The 10,900-nt window shown below is 41.1% G+C and overlaps 1 protein-coding gene across 1 annotated transcript in view; it reads right to left on the bottom strand.

Annotated features, from left to right (window-relative positions):
- LOC137243094 (uncharacterized) overlaps positions 1 to 10,900 on the bottom strand; it is a 55,642-nt gene that overhangs the window by 14,516 nt on the left and 30,226 nt on the right. The window lies entirely within an intron of this gene.

Raw genomic sequence — 10,900 nt, 5'->3', positions numbered from 1 at the left:
TTTTTTTTCAAATTTTTATCCAGAGTCTCAATATCATGTCAAATTTCAACATTGTAAGTGTATTATTTACGAAATAATCAGTTTTTTTGTGTTTTCCAAAATGTTATATATATAAAAAGTGGGCGTGATAACCATCCAATTTCGCTCATTTTCAATACCAATCTATTCTGGGTCCAGAATTTGGTGAAGCTATCTCAATATTTACTCAGGTTATCGTGTTAACGGACGGACGGACGGACGGACATGGCTCAATCAAATTTTTTTTCCATACTGATGATTTTGATATATGGAAGTCTATATCTATTTCGATTCCTTTATACCTGTACAACCAACCGTTATCCAATCAAAGTTAATATACTCTGTGTGCAAAGCACGCTGAGTATAAAAAAAGGCAATAGCTGGCTGCGCCAGTCACTAGTAGTGACACAATTTTTCCGATCTACAAGTAGCAATTAAGTGGGTCCTAAAAACTCCTAACATAAATTGTTTCTTGATAGTGGTTTTCTAGGTTTTTATTTGAAAGCCTTCGGGGCTGGCCAGCACAATCCCACCTAAACCTAGTTATTTGTCTCCCCCGTCTCTAAGATGCATCTCTTTGCTGATTGTATATGAAGTAAGATGGATCTTCACGGAGTTCGGGCAAAATCATATTTTTGACGTAGATTGAAGCCCTAACTCCTTACTTTTTAATTTTTTTATTTTAAGATTCACTACAAGCAGATATAGCATATGAAAAACCCAGTTTCGAAAAATCTGCTGGTTAGGGCCTTTGGGAATAAACTAACGGTATACAATTAAATGAGAAGTTCCAAACAAAATGCACTAAATTACTCATAATATGTTCCAAGATAAATGAGGGAAAGTGCTTAGTCTTAAATGGAGGCATATCTTCAAATGATACTTATGATATTATAGAAGTTATGAAAGAACACACATACATCCAAAAATTATCGGATGTAGTTAAGACAGATAGTTGCTTGTAGTTCTTGCGTTTTGAACTGGAAACAAATTATTTATTTGTTTTTGGTTCGAAAACTTTAGAACTGTTGCGTTTTGGTTTGGAATTTTTTGGAGTCTGAGCACTTGGGTGTGAATAGTATTTGCTATTTATAGAATGAAAGACCTGGTGCCGTTATTTCAAAAATAAAAGAGCATAACGAAATGCTGAACAAACAGTTTCGCTTGACTGTCACAAATCTGGACACTCTAGCAAACAACTGTTTGATCTAGCCCCGTCTTGAAGATGGTTAAGGGAACATCTCCATAAGCACTATGATGAGAACGGGCACCTGCTAAACACAGCCGTTTGATCCAGGCAAACATAAGCAGCCCTAGGCAGAACTCGTAAACGCCTTTGCCATAACGCACCCAGTAAACCCCGCTATCAATCTATACTTGCCTACCCTTGCATAAGAAGAAAGCAGACTACCAAGGGTGATACGAGTCACTGTTGCCCAACTTCGTTCTGGATACTGTAACGGGCTAAACTCTTGCATCCTTTGAAAAGGCAACAGTGCCCTATCCGAGGGTAAATTCAATAAATGCGGAATTATTTCATCCATATTGTGACGAATATTAGTATCACTAAGCTGTTAGCAAATAATCACAACAACAAAACAGCAAGCAACGACACTTATATACACATTAAGGTAAGCAAGGCAACAAAGAGATATCTCACACACACAGATGTAGTCATCAGCCGAAGTAGTTACTCACACATACACATACGCATATGGCTATAAGAAAAACATAAAATACAAATATACATGTATATAGCTGGTAACCAAGCATGAGATACAACTGTTCGCGAAATTACTAGACCTTAGGAGAAATGGGTGAACGAGGAAACCGAGAGTATAAAAGCAGCGCATGCTGAGGAATCAGTAATCAGTTTGATTTAAACACGCGCTATTGTAAAGTAAATATTGAAGTATAATTGTACTACTCCCAAAGGAGACTAAATAAAGACCATATTGCAATACTAAATATTGGGAGTTATTTATTCGACAGTTCAGCGATAGGAACGTTAGCAGAAGGTGCATAAATATCAGAAATCCCCAATTGGTGTCAGAAAAGGAATTGTTGAAAAAATTCCGAAGATTTCGAGGACAACAAGGACATGGCCAAGTTAAGTAATTTGAAGATCCAGCAGCTCAAAAGGGAGTTGGAGAACTGTGGATTAAATACAACCGGCAATAAGTCCGAACTTCAAGCACGGCTACAAGATGTTATGGAGTCGGAAGGAATTAATATTGAATAGTACGTCTTTCATCTTGATAGTGGCGAGACAACAACAAAAATGGAGGAGAAAACCGAAACACCACAGATAATGGCGAACACAGACTTGAGTATGATATTGGCTGCAATATCTGCACGAACGTCTAAAGTGTCTTTGGAGCTGCAAGAACAGAAGCATCTCAACTGAATCGCAGGAAAACCGTATTATTTATTTGGATTAAAGTCGACACAGACACAAAACGGTCGACTACTAAGATAATATTAACATAAATTAATGTTACAATTAAAAATAATTAAATAAAGATGTATATATTAAATTCAACCATACATATGAAAGAAAGTACAAAATATCAGGCCAGACGTGGGAGTATTGAATTATGCAACGCGGTAAACGAACATTCAAAGCTGATGCAGTGTTATACAAGTTGTTGTAGTGCGAACACCAGTTACGCATTGGATTATTTTTGGCAAAATTTTGCCGGCAAAGTGGTAAATTAAAAGGCACAAAGTGCCTGGACGTTCTACCAGGCACGGAAAAATTTAATCGACTAACAAGATCAGAAGAGTCAATCTTGCCCATAATGAGCTTATGAATGAACATTACCCCTATTACAGTTCTTCGATTTTCTAAAGTTGGCAGATTAATAAGGAGAAGCCTATTTCTAAATGGTGGCAAATGCACACTTGAATCCCAGTTAAGACCACGTAGTTGAAATATAATGAATTGCTTCTGTACCGACTCAATACGCTTTATAGAGTTTTGATACCCTGGACACCAGACACAAGAACAATACTCTAAGATTGGTCGTACCAACGATGTATAGAGCGTCTTAGTCAGATATGGATCATTAAACTCCTTAGCCCATCGCTTGACGAAACCGAGTATACCCGTTGCTTTGCTTACCATTGATGAAATATGCCTCTTTTAGTAGTTTTGGATCAAAAAGAACGCCCATATCACTTATAACAGATATACGCTCCAAAGGCGTGCTGTTTAGCGTATACGATGTCAAACTTGGCTTTACTCGGTGAAATGTCGTTAGTTTGCACTTTGAGCAGTTCAAGGTAGGTATAACATCCAATATGGAAGCACAGGAGGCACGCATTTCAGAAATGTCGTCGCAAATGTCATCTCAAATGGAATCGCAGGAGACATGCATAACATCGAAGATTGAAGCACAAAACTGCGTATTTCAGAAATGTCGACACAGATTACATCAAAGATGGAAACACAACTGAAAGAATAAGAGACACGCATAACAGTACAACTCGAAGTGCAAGAGGCACCGTATATCATTAAAACCCGAAGCGCGTATGTACGAGAAAATAACGCAGTTTGAGGAAAAAATCGAGGCCGAGGTGGATGCTTTGAGAGGTCGTATACAGGAGTTGCGAATAAATCGCCTAGCTGTTTCAGCAAGCAATACGAAGGTTGTTTCTTTGCAGGTATTCAAGCTTCAATTTGAGAAGACGTCAGCAGTGAACAACTGGAATAAGGAAGATAAAGTTGCTGCACTGTTCGTGGCATTGAAAGGGCCTGCAGCTGAGATCTTACAGACCATCCCAGAGTACGAACGTAATAGTTATGAAGCATTGATGGCTGTTGTAGAACCCGTAGAATACACAGAGAGGGTAAAAATCCAGAGCTTTAAAAATGGCATACGGGACGTGGAAATGAAGCGAGCGACATACGCAGACCCAAAGCCAACATTTGCTGAAACGGTATCACATGCTCTGTGTGTGAAAATTTTGTTAGCTGACCTAATCATGTGAAAACGCTTCATAGCTTAAAAGGACATTAGACGGAAATGTTAAGCTTCTCAAGGCCAAAATAATGGCATATCAATTTTAAAAATCGGATGTCAAATAATCAAGTTACAACGAAAAAAAATTTTCGTCTGTATTTCGAAGGATCAAAAAAAATTATTCCGAAACCATCTCAACATAATCTTCAAATTTAGGGGCGGACATTGGCAACTTTTTTTTCGACCCAGTCTATTGCATACTTCCGTTTCCATTGCTCTGCTTAAGTTTATTCGATCGTCTTGCAGACCTTCGTTTTCGGAAGTCTAATTTATTTTGTGGAAGGATAATTTATTTTGAGTTCTTTGGCGACCTTTTTACTCTATATCAGTTTTTCTGACTGGCTTGCTATCAGGAAATTATGTAAAAAAAACTTTAAAAAGGAAGTCTGGATCATCCACGGCATGTGGAACAAAATCGTGATTTAGACCAATTTGTAGCAATGCAAGCCAGCTGTCCATTCCCACACCGCACCGGTGTAGTGGTAACGTGATGCCCTAACTAAGCTAAGGGTCCCAACTCAAGTGACGGCACAACTAAAATCAAAATACTTAACAAAGTTATTTTGTAACGGAGTCGTCTCTAAGCAGTGGTTTGGAGAATGTATTTCAGCAAAAAAAAAAAACCTTATCACCAAAAATTTATTTGCCTTGCAGATGCCACCCAGAGTCGGCGTAGCTCCGCCAAATTTGTAGGAAAAAATGAAAAGCACAGCACACCAAATTGGAAGAGAAGCTCGGCTCTGATTTTCTCGGAGGCATACAGTGCCAAAATATCATAATTTTATTATTGGGAACACCAATTACAAGATCAAGTCTTTCTCCACCTGTTTTTTCATTTGAGAAAGGTTTTCCCCTTCCTGTACATCTACCGTTGAGTTTTGACAGAAACGACATCGGTGATGGAGCATTTCAATGTGAGTCCTTCTATTATTCCAACATCTGTTCAATATAGATAAATATACAACAAACCCAATTATCGCCAACTGCCTTACCTCGAACGTTATTTGCACATTTATTGTTTTAACATTATTTATTAGGTCACATGGTATTACTAACTCACATCGAATGTAACTCAATAAATGGACAAAATAATAACTATCGATCAAGTATTAGCAGAGTTGATTACAGCAATTAAGGGGAGAGGGTAGGTAGCCAAAGCTCAGGCACAAACGAAACCCACCGTGAATGTGATGATAATACAGAGGCATAAGTTGGTTATTCCGCAAATTGTGCTTTTGGGTAGGGGCAATTACAATTCTACCTGCTGTGTCTTGTGGTGGCTTAAAAAACAACACAAGCAATTTTACGATCTGCAATTGTGTCACAGTGATACCTTCGTTTTTTAAAACGGTTGAATAAAAAACCCACACAACTATGTTTACGACATGCAAATGCATCACAGTGATGCCTTGGTTTTAAAAGGGGGTTGTAAACACGTTAATTTCTAATAATTTTTTTTAATTTCTTTTCTATTACTAAGTTAAATTCATTTTTTCATTTACATATGTTCTGACTAAATAAATTTCTAAAGAGAAAAATAAACTCCAAAAAGAGAAAACATAGGCATTTCAAAGTGGGATTTTTCAAAATTTGCCCCTACGACCCAAAGGGGGGGACATCAGAATTCGTTTTAGAAGTATGGTTCCTTCGGCAAAGTTTCTTATTTTGATCCCTAGAATATGATTTTCACAGAGCAATGGGCGATTTTTTTGCCTCCCCACAAATCGACCCGGCCTAGTATGTATGTATATATATAAATATGTATGTATGCATGTGTCTACATATGTCAAAGATAAACTTGTTTAGTGAGTAGGGCCGTTAAATTTCAGACCAATAGATTGTGACATTGTTAAAGTTTTATCATGATAAACAATGATAATGGCAGCGATTAATGAATACATAAGAGGACCGACTAATAAATGTGTAAGAACTAATAAATAAATGGAAGCTGAGCTAATGCCCCAGTGCCAACAAATCCAGCCACAACGGGTAAATCAAGGCCTGTAAGGAACCAATCCTGTGGTCACCCTTTTCATATCGTGGAAGGAGAAAATGACTCAACTATACATACTAGAGATATACGCCGTCGATAAGCGCCGCCCCCGCCGCCGATTTGTGACGTTTTTCGCACGCCGCCGCCGAATGTCAAAAATATCGGCGCGGCGTTCGGCGCGTTATTATATTTTCTACTCTTTTAAGACTGTCTAGCCTATTTATTCTTCATCTCGAAAATTGGTCTGATATGATCGAAAGGGGTATCAAGGGATGCGCATCACTGCCAGTTATAAAAATCCAATTACGAAATTTAACACATTCTAACCGTTCAAAAGTTATTTGAGAAAACAGGCGCTTTCAATGCCAGCTTAACTCGAATTTCGCATCACCGAATTCAAGTTATTAAAACAAAACACATAAAGAAAAGTTATATAATAAATTTACATGCTCACTTCGCATAATTTTTTCAAAAAATTAGTACAATGAATTTAAATAAGGTGTCCCAAGTCGAATATAAGCAAAAACCAAGTTGCCCGAAAAAGGTGCTGAAGTTTATATCCCGATTGGCTGAAAGAATAAGCGAAATCAGTGATGCAAAATCCTTTACTAGGCTCCAGTGGTTTAAATTCTCCTATGAAATGATTCTCAGCTCATACTTAAGTTGCATATATCTTCAACACGTATGAGAAGGGTATGAAAAATCACTTTATTTGCTGAACTATAAAATAGCGTCTTAAATCTTAATTTTGAGTTTCACACTTCATCATTCAACACCCAAGTCTCCCGATTTGACATTTCCTAAAGTAGGTGGCCCTATTCCCCAACTAGTCCTTGGAGTGAATCACATTGGATATAGCCTATCAACCATGTTTAAATATCACCTACGCGTTACGGCTACTGTTACAAATGTGAATACGTAGGCACATTTTTTAACCAGGTTAGGCTTTGTCCTTCGCAAGAACACTCAAAGTGGTGAAGTAAAAGCTTTCTCAAGACAGTCGAACAAATGACCGGGTGTTCTACTAGCCTAACGTAGGGGATAGTCGAACCAGTCTGAAAACTGAAGGCGGTCATCCATAATGAGCTCTTATATCATAAGACCAGAAACGAAGGCTACTGGGGTCAATGTATCGCACACAAACGTCTGCAAATTTTGGTCTACATTTTAAAACTTTTATCCACGGTCCTTGCAAAGTTTAAATTATGTAGATGTGCCAAGGATATCCACTTAGGCCGCTTATGATTTCGAGAGCGGCATCCTTGGCCGGATAGTTACACCCTAACGTTTCAAGGTGTTTTTTGGTGTAGCTCGGAAGCATAGCGCGACAAAAGCATCCCTCAGAAAGTCTGCGGAGCTACACCTAGAGCTTCTAGGAAAATGGCTTCTGTGCTGGCATATGGTATAAGGGCCAGGATGCGTGGTAGCGACTGGTGGTCGGGATTGCTACTCTTCGCACGTCGGGAATTGTAGCTATTAAAAACAGCCGAAAAAACTGAAGGCGACCTTTGGCGCGATCAGCAATAAGCCAGCATTGATGCTAATCGTTAAAACTGTGCCACGAGAGTCATGATTATTAGTAGATAATTGATAGCAACCGTAAGTCGCCTTTGTGCGTGACCAGCATGTAGCCACAAATGATTTAAAGAAATCGTGCCGACGACGGGTATTAGAGTTAGCCCAGAACATCTCCTTCGGTGAAACTACGCTGCAAAAGTGTGACCATTTTAAGTATTTCTCCCTCTCTCCGAAAGGAGCTACTCCCGAAATTTTTTGAACGATCTACGAGATTTTGAAGCAAAAACCGCTGATCTTTCCGAAATGGCCGAAACCTCGATTTCCTTAAATACATATAAACAAAACCTTTCCAGACATTTTCTCAAATCCGCAAGTTAATGATATTGTTCCAGATCGTCCAACATACCATTGACGTCAGCAATATGTTTCCATATTCATTAGTTGTGGACAATGTAATACTCTGAAGTCCAGCCATTCAATTCAGAGGTTTATGCCGATCACTCTGTCGGCGCGCCGGCCATGCCGCAGCGTAGAATCCATAGCATACTACGATTTTCTTATGTAAAAAGTAATATTTAGGAAAGGTTTTGTTTATATGTATTTAAGGAAATGTAGGGAAAATTAAAAGGAGCACGGCACAAATTGGAATAGAAGCTCGTCCTAAATTTCTTCGGAGGTAAATCGCGCCAAGTATTTATTTTATTTTATTTAGGAAGATCAATATTTTGGCTATTTCGAATCTCCCGCGGCAACCGGTTCTATATACTGGAGTGATCCGGGATTTTTGCAGGACCAATGGTTGATATTTTAATGTAACGCGGGTCAATTTCTCACGGATCGTTTCAAACATTTCATCCAAGGAGTAGCTCCTTGCGGAGGGTCTGTGCTTCATTCACTAACTCCAGGGAGGCTTCGAACCTAACCCCGGTCCTAGGGACTGGTACTGCCGCGTCTGCTGAAAAAAATACAAATACTTTAAATGGTCACACTTTTGACTCAAAGTGGTAAAGCAAAAGCTTTCCCAAGACAGTGGAACAAATGCCCGAGTGCTACTACCCAAACGTAGTTGGCTAAGATACTTGGCTTGGATATCATAGGTGGTTCCAGGCTCTGGATCAGGGACTGTTATCAGTCTTAGACCGGCCATAGTGACGAACGTCATGCGTGATTAGTTATCACGTCCTGCACGAGGTGCCCCTGCTTCTACTGATAATGGCGGATCTAGAGAGGACAACTCGATAAAACCCGCACCCCTGAGTCATTGTGCCGAGCTCAGGGGAGGGAGGACTCTTTAAGAGTCAAGATCGGTACACAACGGTGGTAATGCGTCAACCCTCGCGTGGCCTCCCTGCGTAGCATAGATAACCACGAGACCGTTGAAGGGCGACTACACAATCGGCTCCGGATAGCGGCCTTGAGGGAGAAATTTTTAGAATGAACAAGACTAACACGAATCCGCCAAGGATGGGGTGCGGAAGAAGAACGGTTTTGATAGAAATCCGTCAAATCAATCTTCAGCACTCTAAGGCGGCTTCCGCAAATTTGTTGCTCTGCCTTGAAAAAGGCGGAGTGGATATAGTCTTTGTCCAGGAGCCGTGGCTGAGTAGTAACGGCAGTAAGGATTAACGACTGGAAAATTCAACACCTTGGTGCATGGGGAGGCAAGTAGACCTAGATCCTGTGTACTTGCTAAAAAAGCGATTAAAGCTTTTATTCTCTATAATTTCAGCAATGCTGCGTAACCACGGTCTGCCTAGAGCGAGGAAGTAATGAAATCTGGGTGGTCTCAGCGTACATGCCCCACGGGGACGTAGCGGGGGACCACCACCTGCAATACTGGGCGAAATCACCGCTGAAGCAAGGCGGAGAGGTGTTGGCGTGATCATCGGTGCCGATGCTAATGCCCATCATAGCATCTGGGGAAGCTCGGATACCAACACTAGAGGTGAGTCTTTATTTACTTTTATTGTAGATGAGGGACTTTGTATATGTAATAGGGGGAATGACCCGACTTTTATTACTGCGGTAAGGGAGGAGGTCCTGGACCTCACCCTGGTTAGTAGAGAACTGGAAGGTCGGATATCTGGCTGGAGGGTTCTCAACGAGCACTCCTTCTCTGATCACCGATATATTCAGTTCTCGGTGAACGAAGAACGTCCCGGTAAAATATCTTTTAGAAACCCTAAAAGTATTAACTGGGACTTGTATTGTAGGAAGCTGGGAGAGCTATTGCCTGCGGCGCCTACCGTTAGTTCGGACCTGTCCGAATCTGAGATAGACGTTCTGGTGGAAAACTTCACCTCGGCTAGCAATAGCGCCTTTCAGCTGTCCTGCCCATTGAAAACTCACAGGAGGAAGGGCAAGCCGCCCTGGTGGTCGGATTCTCTTGACGACCTAAGAGCGTCCAGTCGGCGGCTCTTCAACAGAGCCAGGAGGAGTAAGTTACCCTCGGACTGGGAGCTCTATAAGGTGAGTCTGGGGATTTATAAATATGAAATAAGGATAGCCAAGGGAGATGCAATGCGAAGCTTCTGCGAAAACTTAGAAGGCTGCAATGAATCCGCGAGGCTTAGAGAAATACTCTCTAGGAATCCCGCTCCTCTGGGGTATCTGAGAGATGATGGTGGGGACTGGGCGATGAGTAGCGAGGAGTCCCTAAAGCTTTTACTGGACAATCATTTTCCCGATGTCCCAGTTGCGCAGGGATCTTCGCCTGCATGGTCGGCGGTCGTTGGCCATGCAGAAGTGCCTGCCATTCCAATACGGGAAAGTCAAATAACCTGGGCTATAGGGTCGTTCAAGCCCTATAAGTCTCTGGGCCCGGATGGAATCATTCATGCGCAACTTAAAAGTCTTTGGGGATTTCCTGCCGCTGGTTGGCCATCATCTATACTAACTGCCTCAGGCTTAACTATATCCCGAAGTCTTGGCACACGGTTAGCGTTATTTTCATTCCGAAGGCCGGCAGAAGCTCTCATGTATCACCTAAGGATTTCAGGCCAATCAATCTCTCGTCGTTTCTTCTTAAGACGTTTGAGCGGTTGATTGACCTGTACCTACGGGAAATGATACCTCGGGGGTTACTTTCGGCTTCACAGCACGCGATCCATTCGATTGTAAAGCAAATAGAGGGGTCCCTAGAACACAAAGAGTATGCTCTGGGTGCCTTTCTAGACATCGAGGGGGCTTTTAACAATGTATTACCGGGGGCAATCGAAAGAGCTCTGGTGGGTTTAGGAGTCGAGGCGGCTGGTTGAATTTATTAGCAAACTTCTATGCGGCAGAATTGTCGCAGCGGAGTGGGGAGGGGCCATAATTAACAGGAAGGTGTGCAGGGATACGCCAC

This window comes from Eurosta solidaginis, chromosome 3 (assembly GCF_040869045.1).
Source record: "Eurosta solidaginis isolate ZX-2024a chromosome 3, ASM4086904v1, whole genome shotgun sequence".
NCBI lineage: Eukaryota > Metazoa > Arthropoda > Insecta > Diptera > Tephritidae > Eurosta > Eurosta solidaginis.
The sequence above is the reverse complement of the archived record's forward strand: the minus strand, read 5'-3'. Positions and strand labels throughout refer to the sequence as shown.